Source organism: Myodes glareolus, chromosome 5 (assembly GCF_982192425.1).
Source record: "Myodes glareolus chromosome 5, mMyoGla1.1, whole genome shotgun sequence".
Classification (NCBI taxonomy): Eukaryota; Metazoa; Chordata; class Mammalia; order Rodentia; family Cricetidae; genus Myodes; species Myodes glareolus.
The window spans coordinates 54,559,997-54,575,861 of NC_142030.1; the positions used below are offsets into that span (position 1 = coordinate 54,559,997).

General features: G+C 40.5%; 1 non-coding gene across 1 annotated transcript; it reads right to left on the reverse strand.

Moving 5' to 3' along the window:
* Positions 1 to 2,285: 2,285 nt before the first annotated feature.
* Positions 2,286 to 2,392, reverse strand: LOC125391977 (U6 spliceosomal RNA). The gene has a single exon (XR_007229339.2). It is a non-coding gene; the product is annotated as a U6 spliceosomal RNA (small nuclear RNA).
* Between the last annotated feature and the right edge of the window lie 13,473 nt (positions 2,393 to 15,865).

The following is a 15,865-nucleotide window of genomic DNA, read 5'->3' on the forward strand; positions in this document are numbered from 1 at the left end:
GTCTACATGTGTTAATCTCACCAATCAAGAATAAGACCACTACCATAGTTTAAAGATACATTTGAAAGCAAGTTTTAATTAAATACTGGCCAGTTGGATGGGTTCTGACCAGGTCCATACCCAGGTTCCTTGGAAATGACCCTGAATCAAGTTTTACAGCAGCTTAAGTATTTCCCATCAGGTCCAATCAGGGGCAAGCATGATTCCTGATGTTTCTGAAGCCTATATCCAATCAGAGGCAAACCTACATCCTACCATATTTCCTGCCCATGAACCTCCCACCCACATATGATCGAGCGCATCTGGTGCAGATGTGTCAAACAAACTTGTGTAGGGGAGTGAAAACTTGTGGCTTGTTATCTCTTACAAATAATTGTAAATATCTCCCATAAATAATAGCATTTCAGGGACTCTCTGTCCTTGGGCAAGGGGCTTGAAGATCAGAGGCATTTTTGTTTCGTGAATCTAAAATATAGCAATTAAATCTTAAAATGTAACTTTGACTCTCACATTCCCCCTTGAGCAGTCTTCTGAATCAAATCCTTGACTCTATGATGGGTATCTGTTTATACTGGGATCTAAACCATCAGCTTAATGGTACCCAGACAGGAATTATCACTTAGTTAAGGCATCAACTCTGTAAGAGCCAAAGCAATTTCAGAAGCAGAAGGACATAAGGCTCTGCGATGAATGACATCAGAATTACTATCTAGAAGGAACCTGGGAATGAGAATGGGGGCCAGTTATTTGTTTAATCTCAGGTCCCTTTTTGTGCATTTTTTGAGTATAGCCTGATTATTTCTAATGATTCCTGAATGGTTTTTATAGGGACAATTTTTTTAAAGCTATATAAACTATATATAATAACCTTTCTGTTTCACACAGAGATGTTGAGTGCCCTATCATACACTAGAACTATTTCAGGTAATGACTCTTCCTGTTGATAGATCTGGGTCTATTTGGTTTTAACAGGTACCTTTCCTGGTATGTAAAAAGGGATTAAATGTAGCTATGTTGCCCCCTATGCCAGGGAGTTTCCTTTTGATCTAACATTCCAACCTGCTGAGGGGATAGGGGGTGATATATGCCCTTTTGTAACTACTTCCTACTGAAGCTGAGGTTATGTCAGGGCCCAGGAAGGCTGGAACGCTGGATAAAGGTAAGGAGAGAATTCAGACAAGGTGACATTCGTCAGAAGGCGTCTGGTTCACTGACCCAGCTGAAGAGACAGGGAACATTCAAATCAGCTAAACTGATAGACATCAGTTTTCAGCAAGTCCAGGGTTCTCAGTCATTTGGAGCAGGTTATATCAGTAGCTGATGCTTGATATTTCTGTCAGCCAGGTGGAAATTGGTGAGACATATAAGGATATAAGGCTGAAGGAGGTTCCCTATTAAGACTAGGGACAGAAGTTAAAATTGAGCAACTTAAAGGAAAATATTACATTTAGAACTTTCAGGCCCAGAGTCCAAATATTTGTGGAAAGGAAGGAGCCCCAAGATAGATAGATAGATGATTGATAGATAGATAGATAGATAGATAGATAGATAGATAGATAGATAGATAGATAGACAGATAGAATCCTCGGAATAAATAGGTGGGAAAACTTTGGTTGTACTTATCTGGAGTCCTTTTGACCTGTGAGAAGTGGATCCAAGTCTTATGAGTCCCTCAATTATCTGATGTTTACATGAATTTTTAGTTTACAAAAAAGACATAAAAATGTTATTTATTAGCTTTACCAATATGTACTGAAATCCACATTGTAGAAAAAGTAGGTAACATCTGTCTATAAAACAGCAGGAGCAGACTCATGCCTTTGAGCCCTAGTGAATACTACAGATTTGTGTTAAAAAGCATGAACATTTTTTTTCTCTGTCCAGAGAGCCAAATCTAGATTAGACAGCGATGTCTTTAGCCCAATGAGAAACACCTTAAGTCTATACTTAGGAGACAACCAAAGGAAATTAAAAATCTTGAGCTTGTGGCTAAGCACTAAGTAGTTCCTACTCTACCAGCTTATCAGAACTCCATTGATCAAAGTTAAAACTCTGAACTTTTGAAATCTTAGTGTAACCATAGTATAGAAACAGGAAAGAAAGTTGAAACATTTCCCATTTCACATACCTTAAGCCATTTACTTATACCTTTACAGCTTGCATTTACATCTTAAATCACTTTCTGAGACCCTCAGAACTTACTCAAGCTTTCTGCTCCTCAGACCTTTATATATATTAGACTCTCAGAACTTACATAGACTCTCATAACCTCAGTTTTTTTTTTTTTAAATATGGAACGCTTCACGAATTTGCGTGTCATCCTTGCGCAGGGGCCATGCTAATCTTCTCTGTATCGTTCCAATTTTAGTATATGTGCTGCTGAAGCGAGCACGTAACCTCAGATTTTTATACCTTAAAACATTTTATTTGACCCTCAATGCTTACATAGACTTTAACACTTTTCTCTCCATCTAATCATTTATCAGAGACACAAGCAATCATTACTGAGAACAGTCATTGGAAATCATGTTCCTTAAGTGGAAAGTTACACCTGAAACCTCTGTCTCTGTCTCTGTCTCTGTCTCTGTCTCTCTCTCTCTCTATCTCTCTCTCTCTCTGTGTGTGTGTGTGTGTGTGTGTATGTGTTTGTTTGTTTTTTTTGAGATAGGGTTTCTCTGTGTAGCTTTGAAGCCTGTCCTGGAACTCGCTCTGTAGACTAGGCTGGCCTCAAACTCACAGAGATCCACTTGCCTCTGCCTACTGCTGGGACTAAAAGTGTGTGCCACCACTGCTCAGCTTAAAGATTTTTTTTATTTATTATGTATAGTGTTCTATCTTCACATATGCCTGCAGACCAGAAGAGGGCACCAGATCTCATTACAGATGGTTATGTGACACCATGTGGTTGCTGGGAATTGAACTCAGTACCTCTGGATGAGCAGCCAGTGCTCCCAACCTCTGAGACATCTCTCTAACCTCTGTTTATCTTTTAATATGAAGTCTGTAAGTAAGGCAAACCTGTGTGCCTTTTCTCTACAGGAGACCTAGTAGCTCTAGAAAAATCAAGCCTTGAGTTTTTTCCATATGAAATGAACTAACAGGTGACTCCAGTCTTGGGGAAGAACTTGGTTGCTTGCTGCTACTGCTAAGCTGGCAAAGCTATAGTCAGCCTAGTTGTCGATACAGTCAAGATTTCTGAGAAGGATAAATTATAGCAAGAAATATAATTCAAATGTTCTGTATATCAGTTAAAATGGCAGAGACTAGGCCGTTACCTAGACAGTCATCCCAGGTTCCTGTTGTCTCCATGGTATTGGAGGCAGAGGTACCGAGACAGCATCAGTCTTCGGCCACCAGGCTCAGGAGGTGAGAGGTTTTCCTGTGGAGGAACATGGGAGAGACCGACCTTGCTTTGCCTAGGCAATAAATTCTCCAGTGTCCTTCCTGTCCACAGTTTGGACAGGTCGTGGCAGCAAGCGCAGCATTGGGATGATCTCAGCACGTGGTTAACATTGCCACAATCCAGGTGGAGTGGTCACGGTGCTCTGCCATCTTCTTTGGAGTCCTCAGCGTCACCGCTAGGATTTAGGGGCTCCATCTGTCTTACTAAGCTTTTTCCATTAAACACTTTAAATGCCATTTTCATCAGTTCTATGACAAGTTTGAAAGACGTTATCTATTAGGTATATTCATGATAAACAAACCTAGGCTTAACCTTATCCTGTTACAATACTGAGGTGTTTATGAATTGGAGAAGTTCCTTGGTAGAATTTTTGGGGTCACTTAAGTAAACTATTATATCATCAGCAAATAGTGAGAGTTTGACTTCTTTTCTGATTTGCATCCCCTTGATCTCTTTTTGTTGTCTTATTGCGCTAGCTAGAACCTCAAAAACTACATTGAATAGATATGGAGAGAGTAGTCAACATTGTCTTATTCCTGATTTCAGTGGGATCACTTTGAGTTTCTCTCCATTTAGTTTGATGTTGGCTGTTGGCTTGCTGTATATTGCCTTTATTATGTTTAGATACATTCCTTGTATCCCTGCTCTCTCCATGACCCTAATCATAAAGGGATGTTGTATTTTGTTGAAAACTTTTTCAGCATCTAATGAGGTGATTATGTGTTTTTTTTTCAGTTTGTTTATATAGTGGATTACATAGTGGAAATCTCTGGATTTCCTTCATGTCTGTTGTTATGTCCACCTTTTCATTTCTGATTTTGTTAATTTGGTTAATCTCTCTGTTCCTTTTGGTTAGTTTGGATAAAGGTTTGTCTATTTTGTTGATTTTCTCGAAGAGCCAATTCCTTGTTTCAGTGATTCTTTGTATTGTTTTCTTTGTTTCTATTTTGTTGATTTCAGCTCTCAATTTGATTATTTCCTGCCATCTAATCCTCCTGAGAGAGTTTGCTTCTTTTTGTTCTAGAGTTTTCAGGTGTTCTGTTAATTCATTAGTGTGGGATTTTCCAACTTCTTTATGTAGACATTTAGTGCTATGTACTTTCCTCTTAACACTGCTTTCAGTGTCCCATAAATTTTGGCATGTTGTGTGGTCATTTTCATTGAATTTCAGGAAGTCTTTAATTTCCTCCTTTATTTCTTCCTTGACCCACTGGTGATTCATCTGAGCATTGTTTAATTTCCATGTGTTGGTGAGCTTTATGGAATTAGTGTTGCTGTTGAATTCTAATTTTAAGCCATGATGAGTCGATAAGATACATGGGGTTATTCCAATTTTTTGTTTCTGTTGAGGTTTGCTTTGTTACCTAGTATGTCATCAATTTTTGAGAAGGTTCCATGAGGTGCTGAGAAGAAGGTATATTCTTTTATGTTTGGATAGAATGCTCTATAGTTGTCTGTTAAGACAATTTGAGTCATAACATCTGTTAGTTCCCTTATTTCTCTGTTAATTTTCTGTTTGACAGACTGTCCAGTGATGAGAATGGGGTGCTGAAGTCTTCCACTATTAGTGTGTGGGGTCTAATGTGTGACTTAAGCTTTAGAAGTGTTTTTTTTTTGTTTTTTGTTTTTGTTTGTTCGTTTTTTACATATGAGGGTACCCTTGTATTTGGGGCATAGGCGTTCAGTATTGAGATTTCCTCTTGATAGATTTTTCCTGTGACTAATATGAAATGCCCTTCTTTGTTGTTTATGATTGGTTTTAGTTTGAAATCTATTTTGTTAGATATTAGGACAGCTACACCAGCTTGTTTCTTAGATTCATTTGACTGGAAAACTTTTTCCAAATCCTTTACTCTGAAGCAATGTCTGTCTTTGAGGTTGAGGTGTATGCAGCAGAAGAATAGATTCTGTTTTCATACTCAATCTGTTAGCCTATGTCTTTTTATAGGTGATTTGAGTCCATTTATATTAAGGGATATTAATGACCAGTGATTTCTATCTCCTGTTATTTTAGGTTTTTATTTTATTTTATTTTTTTTGTTGGTGATGCTATTGTGTGTGTGTGTTTTCCTTTCTTTAGGACTTGCTGGTGTGAGATCATCTATTGCCTGTTTTTGTGCATGTAGCCAATTTCCTTGGTTTGGAGTTTTCCTTCTAGTAGTTTGTGTAGGGTTGGGTTTGTGGCTAGGTATTGGTGAAATCTGCTTCTGTCATGGAATATCTTGTTTTGTCCTTCTATGGTGATTGAAAGTTTTGCTGGATATAGAGGTCAGGGCATCCATGGTCTCTTAATGTCTGCATAAAGAACCTTCTGGCTTGTAACATGACGGGCCGGCTTGTTGGGGTATCTGTTCCCGCCCAGTACCCCACAACCGGCAAGCCCAAAGAAAATAACACAGAGTCTACATTAGGTTATAAACTGATTGGCCCATTAGGTCAGGCTTCTTGTTAACTCTTATAACATATATTACCCCATTATCCTTATCTATGTTAGCCACATGGGCTCAGTACCTTTCTCAGTGTGACAGCTTACATGTTGCCTCTTCGGTGGTCTGCGCAGGAATGGCAGAGGAACCTCCCTGCTTCCCAGAATTCTCCTGTTCTCATTGCATCACCTCTACTTCCTGTCTGGTTTTCCCGCCTATACTGCCTGCCTGGCCAATCAGCATTTTATTAAAATATGATTGACAGAATACAGACAATTCTCCCACATCACTGGCTTTCATTGTTTCCATTGAGAAGTTAGGTGTAATTCTGATAGGTCTGCCTTTATATGTTACTCAGCCTTTTTCCTTTGCAGCTCTTAATATTCTTTCTTTATTTTGTATGTTTAATGTTTTGATTATTATGTGGTGAGGGGACTTTTTTTGATCCAGTCTATTTGGTGTTTTGTAAGCTTCTTGTAACTTCATATGTATGTCTTTCTTTAGGTTGGGAAAGTTTTCTTCTATGATTTTGTTGAATATATTTTCTGTGCTTTTGAGTTGAACTTCTTTTCCTTCTTCTATACCTAATATTCTTAAGTTTGGTCTTTTCATGGTGTCCCATATTTCCTGAATATTTTGTGTTAAGCTTTTGTTAGTTTTAATGTTTTCTTTGACCAATGAGTCTATTTTCTCTATTGTGTCTTCAGTGCTTGAAATTTCTCTCTTCTATCTCTGTATTTTGCTGTTTATGCTTACATTTGTGGTTCCTGATCGTTTTCTCATAACTTCCATTTCTATAATTCCCTTGGTTTGTGTTTTCTTTATTGTTTCTATTTTGGTTTTCAAGTCTTGAATTGTTTCTTTTATCTGTTTGATTGCTTTTTCTTGTTTTTTTTTTTAAGGGATTTGTTTATTTCTTCAAATTTTTTGTTTGTTTTTTCCTTAATTTCTTTGAGGAAAATTTTCATTTCCTCTTTAAGGGCCTCAAACATTCTTCAAAAGTAATTTTGTAGGTCATTTTCTTCTGCTTCATCTATATTTAGTTGCTCATGTCTTGCTGTTGTAGGACCACTAGTTTTTATTGATGTCTCATTGCTCTTTGTGGTGTTGAGTGTGTTCTTACCTTATTTACGTTTCCTCTGATTGGTGTAGGTTGGGCTGTGTCTCTGGTGATCAATCTTCCAGGTGCCAGTGGATCTAAGGCTCAGATGGTTGCTCCTCATGGTACAGTCAGGGCCACAGTTTCAGTTACTCTGGAGGTCACTCAGTGTTCCCAAAGGTTGCTTTGTAATCTCAATATTGTTCGGGCCTGCTCCTTCGTAGGTTGCTTGCTTGAAGCTGCTCCTGCTGAGGTCACTGCCTTGGGCCTGCTCCAGCAGAGGTTGCTGGCTCAGGCCTGCTTTGGCGGAGGTTGCTGATTCATGCCTGGTCCTGCAGAGGTCTCTGGCTCAGGCCTGATCCCTTGGTGGTCACTCCATTGTACCTGCTCATGTGAAGGTCACTGCTTTGGGCCTGCTCTGGCAGAGGTCACTGGCTCAGGCCTGTTCCCATAGATGTCCCTGGCTTGGTCCTACTCCCGCACATGTCCCTGGCTTGGGCCTGGTCCCACAGAGGTCTCTAACACGGGCCTGCTCCCTCAGCGGTTGTTCCCTTGTACCTGCTCCTGTGAAAGTCACTGCCTTGGGCCTGCTCCAGAAGACGTCTCTGGGCTCAGACCTGATCCTGTGGGGGTTGCTGCCTTGGGTCTTCAGTGGAGGTTGCTGGCTCAGGCCTGCTCTGGCAGAGATCACTGGCTCAGGTCTGTTCTTGAAGATGTCCCAGGCTTGGGCCCCCTCCCACAGAGATCTCTGGCTCAGACCTGCTCCCTCAGCAGTCACTCCCTTGTACCTGATCCTGTGGAGCGTCATTTTTTTTTAACCACTGAATAGTACTCCATTGTGTAAATGTACCACATTTTCTTTTCTATTCTTTTGTTGAGGGGCATCTAGATTGTTTCTAGGTTCTGGCTATTATGAGTAATGCTGCTGTGAACATAGTCAAGCAAATGTCCTTATAGTATGACTGAGCATCCATTTTTTTTAAAGGGAATTTTCAATTTCTCTTTAAGGGTCTATCGTCTTCATGAAGTTTATATTTAAGGTCATCTTTTTCTGTTTCTTCTGGGCTAGGATGTTCAGGTCTTCCTGTTGTAGGACCACTAGGTTCTGGTATTGCCATTATTGCTTCTTAGGTGGTTGAATGTATTCTTGTATTGACTCCTAACCATCTCTTCCTCCAATCGATTGTAGGCTGTCTCTTTGCCCCTTGGTCCAATTCTTGTTGTAGGTGGTCTGTGTCTCAAAGAGTCACTCTTGTTCTGCTCTGTGTAGTCACTGTCTGTGTCTCAGGGAGCTTCTTAGGTCTCAAGGCATGAGTGGGTTTGGGGATGGAGTGGGACTTGTAGATTACAGGGGCTAGTGGGGGTGTTGGAGCGGCCTGTCTGCAGGAGGTTTGCCCGATAGCCGGCTAGTGGTGGCAGAGGGGCCTGGAGTTTTATCTGCGACATAGGGCTTAGAGACTGGGTGGTCCAGCTGGGCACTGGTCACTCACCTCTTGGTTTGCTCTGTGTACTTGCAGTCTGTGTTTCAGGGAGCTGCTGAGGTCATGGGGGAATGGGTCTTATCTCACCATTTTTATACAGTATCCCCCCTTTTCTCCTCAGAAAGAGATCCTTGATATAATCTCCTTTGTTCAGTCCTTTTCTTACCATGATCAATAACAATTTATAAGCAACCCCTCTAAACAACAATAAGCATCTATATCCCACCGAATGACCAAAAGATCACCCACCCCACCTCTTGGGAATGTGGGTATTGTGCTCTCTTGACTGTTTCCTGTCATCTGGGAGTGTTGGAATTTTTGGGAAACCCTGAGAAAATTAGGATAATGGTCAAGTCCTACCTAAAATAGTCTTTGAGTCTAGACCATCTCAGCCAACAGCTTTGAAACTGTTCTGGATTCACAATTCTGAGGAAACTGTAACAGAGGTACTCTGAGAGGCTAGATTACCTGGGCCACCTGTTTTCATTGGTGTCTTGTTTTCTTGCTCTGAAAACACATAAACTTTCAAAGATAACATATGTATTTGCATTAACACCAGTATGGACTGTGTGTTATACATAAACCAGTCAAAGAAGATTTTTTGTTTTATGTTTGAGCAGGTAAAATATATGTCACCTGTCTTGTAGTTTTTTAAGGTTTATTTCTTTATGTCTCTAGCCAGGATTTTTGGGCAGTCTCCATAATGAAATCAGATCTCTATCAACCTTGAATGATTCCATAGTCTTCTGTTTTCTGTGGAAACAAAAGCATAACTTCTCCCCCAATGTAACGTATTTTTTGACTTCCATTTTTGACATTAAGACATTTTAACATATAAGTTTAATTTATTAAACTTATTTTATTGGTTTCTATAATCAAATGCCTTTCAACAGTTGTTGTTTGCTTATCAGCAATCAAAAAATTCAAAGACAACACAATAATAAGCAGGATCCAGACTCTTTGTGTATTTCCTTTCTCTATGTGACTTATTTTTTTTACTTTACTCTTTTAAAAGACTTTATATTTTAAACTATTATTTATTTATATTACTATTTATGCCTATAAACATTGTTAAATACATTGTAACCTCTTTTGATTTGTAACCTGTTTTACTGTTTATCTCTAGTCTTTTTTGTTTGCATAAGCAAACACTTAAACTGCTAAATGGCTTTGTGCTAGCAACTCCTCCTTCTTCTTTTTCCTCCTCCTCCTCCTCCTCCTCCTCCTCCTCCTCCTCCTCTTCTTCTTCTTCTTCTTCTTTTTGAGACAGGGTTTCTCTGTGTAGTTCTAGCTATTCTGGAACTCAGTTTTAAACTAGGCTGGTCTCAGACTCAGAGATCTGCCTTCCTGCCTCCTGATTGCTTGGATTAAAGGCATGTACCACGACCACAACTTGGCAATTTCTAATGACTGATTGTTATACCCAAAGACCAGTGCATCATCAACCACATGAGAGAAGCTTCATTTTGCAGGAGGTGGCAATTAACATAAAAACACATCTAGCCAATGTGCAGAAAATAAGAGACATCAGAATGCTCCAACCCGAATGGAATTTCTATATCATATCTCTCCCCTCAAGGCTCAGGAATTCATGTGAATAGGGGGTTAGAGGGGTTGTAAGAGCCACAGGTAGCAGATGACTTCAAGGAAACAATGTTTTTCAGAAACAATAGGGCAGATACACATATGAACTCACAGAGATTGTGGCAGCATTTCCAAGACTTATACTAGTTTGACCCAGACAAAATTCCAGGATAGAGGACAGAAAACTGAAAAACTAACTGAAAAACTCTTGGCATTTGGTTGCTTAGGGTATATTGACCATACACTAGGAAGGGCCCTACACCCAGGAGCAATTGGACAATACAAAATGAACTTGATGGAGATAGAGGCAGTCATAGAGACACATAGAAAGGGACACACACAGAGAGAGAATATGAAGCTGGGTGGGTAAGCGGTGGAGGATCTGGGAAGAACTGGGAAGTGGGGATGGATATGGTCAATAAATATTATATTAACATAGCCATCAATATAATCATTAATTTGATTCATCAATATACATTATATAAAATTTTCAAAGAATAAATGAAAGTTAGAATTATCATGAGCCTTGCAGCCTGAGAAGCTACTTTCTCTGTGGAACGTTCCTCAGGGGCTGCAGGTGACCTCTGTGACTCATAGGGCCTACCTCGATCTTGTCCCTCCCTTGCCTCTCAATCTATAGTCAGACAAGCGTCTTCACTGGTCCATTGCTCTGTATTCATTCCTGGTACAGTCACACCTAAGAAACTTGATGGAATGTTACTTCTCCCTTCTACATGGAATCTTCTTGTCTTGCTGACTTCTAGTGACACTTGAGCAAGAGGATCATTCCGGTCTCCGGAAGAGTCACGCTTTACACAGTTTTAACACCATGACTGTGAATAGTAGCATGAAATTCCCTTTCATTGTGTGTTTGTGCTCTGAGCTCTGCATATTTTAGTGTGCCTTAAATACATAATACCATTTCTTGTTATATGTGGCACTTGCCATGTAATTACTGTTGCCATATGAATAGTGACAGTGTGAGATGTGTCACAGACGTCAAATAACTGTTGGATATATATCAGAGTTATGGGAATATCTTATAGATTTTCCTCCAGCTCTGTAATCTAGCACCACATTTCTTCCTGGCTTCTATACTCTAGCCACTGTGGTTCTCATACCCAATTTCTTAAAAAACAAAATCAGGTTTGTAGAGGTACGTGGATCAGGAGTTCCAGGTCATCCTGGAATACATGTGTAGGGAGCCGCCAGGATGTCGCCTTGGCAAGATAGTGCCAGCAGTCCTACAGCCTGGAGGTATACAAATCCTTTGATGTTGCCACTCAAGCCAGTGTGCTTGGAGCCTTGTTTTGCATTTCAGAGACTTGGTTCCCTGACCTGTCCTGTGGCCTTGGGCCCTAGCAGAATGGCATCAACCAATCAGCATTCGAGCCTTTCACCCTAGAAAAGCAGCTGCCTCTGGGCTCTGCTTCCTCTCTGGCTAGCGCTCTCTCCTCTTTCTCTCTCTAAGCTTTCTCTCGTCCCTACACTCTCTCTTCCCTTCCCCCAATTTTCCTCAATCGAGTGCTCCGAATAAAGACGTGATCAGGGAAGGAATTCTCGTTTTCGTGGTGTTCATTCCTGCTGGTCAGGAAGCGTGCCGCATACATGAGCCCCTGTCTTAGAAAAATTATAATAGCAGTGTGGTGGTTTGAAAGAAAGTGACCCCCAAAGTGAGTGGCACTACTAGGAGCTGTGGCCTTGTTGGAGGAAGTATGTCACTGAGAGGGCGGGTCTTTGAGGCCTTTTTTTCAAGCTTCATTCAGTGTGACAGTCAGTCGACTTCCTGTTTCCTGTCTATCAACATGTAAGGACTCTCAGCTCCAGCACCACATCTGCCTGCCAGCCACCATGCTCCCTACCATGATGATAATGGACTGAAACTCTGAAACTGTGAGCCCCCCCATTAAATGTTTCTTTATAAGAGTTGCTGTGGTCGTGGTGTCTCTTCATAGCAATAAAAACACTAACTAAGACAAACAGCAACCAAATTAAAACAAACAAATACAAAATAAATCCCCAACATACCATAAGCATCAGATTCAGTTTCTTCTCAGGACATTTCTACTGTTTGTTTGGAAAGCATTTCCTTGCTCGTAGAGCTGGTTCTTGCTTTTCAATGCATGTCACTTCCCAGAAGTCATCCTGGACCATTCTGTTTAAAACTGTCCATACTAGATTTTCTTCATGTGAGCACTCATGTATATTGTTCATTGCACTTACATTTTCTGGTATTTTTTCTCATCACCTTCTTATGTACTTGTTAAACTAAATCATGCCACCACAATAGAAGCTTCCTGTAAGCAGTGACCCTCTCTGCCACTGCAAAACCATCTGTCAGCTAGTGGTTACTCAGAAAATGCTTGAACAAATGGAGTATTTGAGCATTTATTCTTTTAGCATCAATTTTGTGTGACCTCCTAGATTACAGTTTGTAGCAATTACAGTTTATACCATATAACTTACTGTTGTGTGTTTATGGTCTTATGCCTTATATTGTTTAATCACTGATTCATATGAAGTGGTTGTAGCTTTCTGGCTGGAACTTGAGGCCAGTGGTTGTTTTTCTGCTGGCACAGAGGCTGAACCTGAATCTACTGCTGTTTCACTCAGTAACTGCAGCTACACAGTTACTTCTACATCCTGCTGGATTCACCTCCTGCTGCTGTCACCAAATATATTTTTTTTTTAAAAAAGGATTTATTGATTTGTTATGTATACAGAGTTCTGCCTGTATGTGTCTCTGCGGGCCAGAAGAGGGCACCAGATCTCATTAGGGTGTTTGTGAGCCACCATGTGGATTCTAGGAATTGAACTCAGGACCTTTGGAAGAGCAGGCAGTGCTCTTAATCTTCGAGCCATCTCTCCAGCCTCCCAAATATATATATATATATATATATATATTCTGAGACTTGGTTCCTCTGTGTAACAGTTCTGGCTGTCCTGGAACTTGCTTGGTAGACCAGGCTGGCCTCGAACTCACTGAGACACTCTTGCATCTGCCTCCCAAGTGCTGATATTAAAGGTGTGCACCACAAGTGCCTAGCGCCCAGCACCAAATGTAGTTTTTAACTAAATCTCTACTGTCCTATTTACCAATAAAGACTTGGGAGTCAGAGGCAGGGGTGAAAACTGGCTAGCTCAGAGAGGTTGAGGAGCAGCTAGCTGACCTTCCCTCTTGCCCAGTGTTTCAGAAAGAGTGCTTCTCTTCCATCACTTCAAACCAAAAAGGACCACCATACTCAAAATCCCTCCCCACTACTTCCTGTGTGTCTCTCTACCAGTTTCCCAGATTCCCTCTGACTCTGTGATTGCTTTCTCTCAACTAGTTGCTGGTTTGGCATCCTGACCCAAGGTTGATTTTATTTAATTAATACAAACAAAAACTTGGGGTTCACAATCTGATCATATATCTCAAATCAAATGGATGCTTGCATTTTCTACTTTTATTCTGTAGAGGGTAGACAATAGAGAAACTCTCACACAGCAGTTGGGTGGATAGAGATTCAAAGACAGAAATGGGTGCCCCGTGTACATCTTCTCTGCTTTCTTGGGTCTTACTCATCCTGAATCTAGAGTAAGTTTTGATATGTGTCTTAATGGGTGCTTGAGTTTACTCAGCCTCGCTCTGGAGGGTTTTGTTCAGATTTTCTGGGCGTTCTAGGCTTATAGTCTAGCTGGACTGGAAATTACTAGAGGTCACAAGGTTTTAAGAAGAAAGTAACTCCTTCTTGAGATTATTTGCTACCTGGTTGCACTGAAGAAGTGAAAAACCACTTGACTGAGAGAGTTCTGAAAAGAATGTTTGATGGTTGACCAACATGTTTTGTGTTTCTTATATTTTTTTAATATTTAAGTACTTATTTAGAAATTATCCCCAGAAATGGGAAGAATTAGTCTGGTAACGTATCAGACCATAGATAATGTAGACAAATTAGGATAACACAAAACAGAAAGGCTGATGCAGAAAGATACACACACACACACACACACACACACACTACACACACACACACACACACACACACACACACACACACATGAGCTGATGATTCTAAACACAACCACTTACATTGCAGAAGAGGATTTAAACTGTTGACAAATACCCAGTAGTCAATACTCTTAACTCAAAACATAGAAGTAGGGATGGAGGGGGTGACTCAGTCAATATTTAGCAAACAGAGGACATAAATGCAACCCCTAGAATCCATATAAAAATGCCAGATACAATGAAAGCTGACTGAGAAGCCAAGGACAATGGCACTGGATTTTTATTCTACTGCATGGACTGACTTTGTGGGAGCCTGGTTTGTTTGGATGCTCACCTTTATAGACCTGGATGGAAGGGGGAGGACCTTGGACTTCCCACGGGGCAGGGAACCCTGACTGCTCTTAAGGCTAGAGAGGGAGGGGGAGGTGGGGAGGGGAGGGAAAGGGAGGTGGGGAGGAGGTGGAAATTTTTAATAAATTAAAAAAAATTAAAAAATATATAAAGAAAAAAAAATGCCAGATATGCTGATGCGCATTTATAATCCCAGAACTGGGGAAGGAGGAAACAGGATACCTAAGGTTCACTGGCAAGCCAGTCTAGCCTAATTGAGGCGTCCCAGACCAGTGAGAGATCCTTTCTCAAAGAAGGTGACATTCCTGAGGATGACACATAAATTTGCTGATTGGATGATTTTGGGTCAACTTGACACAGCTAAAGTCACAAGAGAGGAAGAAGCCTTAGCTGAGGAAATGTCTCCTTGAGATTGAACTGTAAGGCATTTTCTCAATTGGTGATCAGTGGGGGAGGGCCCAGTCCATGGTGAGTGGTGCCATCCCAGGACTGCAGGTCTTGGGTTCTATAAGAAGGTAAGAAGAACAAGCTATGAGAAGCAGGTCAGTAAGCAGTTCCCCTCCATGGCCTCTGCATCAGTTTTTGTCTCTAGGATCCTGCCCTGTTTGAGTTTCTTTCCTGACTTCCTTCAGTGATGAGCAGCAATGCTGAAGTATAAGCCAAATAAACCCTTTTCCTCCTAGCTTGCCTTTTGGTCACGGTGTTTCATCACTGCATTAGAAAACCTAACTAAGACAGATGTCCTCTGTTCTTCACCCACATATATACACACTTGTACATGTTGTACCCACAACACCATCAGGCACACATACATCAAAAGGGTGGAAGTAAAAATTGAAGAAAATAAAAATTTAAGGGCAATATGAAATGGGTTTAGATCATAGTCAAAAAGTTCATTTCATATCAAACTATAAATATTTTTAAGTGGCTACAAATTTACCTTTCCAACACTCAACCCCAAAACATTTATTGAGATTTGAGATGAAAATAACTAACTAACTACTGTTTCTGTCACTGACATATTCAAATACAGGCAAAGAGAGACTACAGTTAGAAATAACAGGCTCATTAATACAAGTTGCTACTTGGGAGACAGAGGCTGGTGCATTTCTGAGTTTGAGGCCAGCTTGGTCTACAGAGCGAGTTCTAGACAGCTAAGGTTACACAGAGAAACACTGTCTTGAAACAAAGCAAGCAAGTAAACAAAAATTCCTAAGCACAATGGTATTTTGAATTCTTTCTCTGTCTTCAGTACTGTGAGACACTGGGAACATGCTATGGAGACCAGGCTGACTTTAGATTTGCATTGATCTCACCTTTGCCTCTTCAGAGCTAAGACTACAGATTTTAATGTAATTTACTCAAAGTTATCTGAGAAAGTAAATTTCTTTGTCAGCCCAATCCCCAACACTAAGCAGGGTTTCTATGTGTTACCCTGACTGGCCTGGAATTCACTCTATAGACCAGACAGGATTTGAACTCAAAGATTTGCCTGTTTCTGCCTCCTAAGTGCATGATTACAAAATTTTC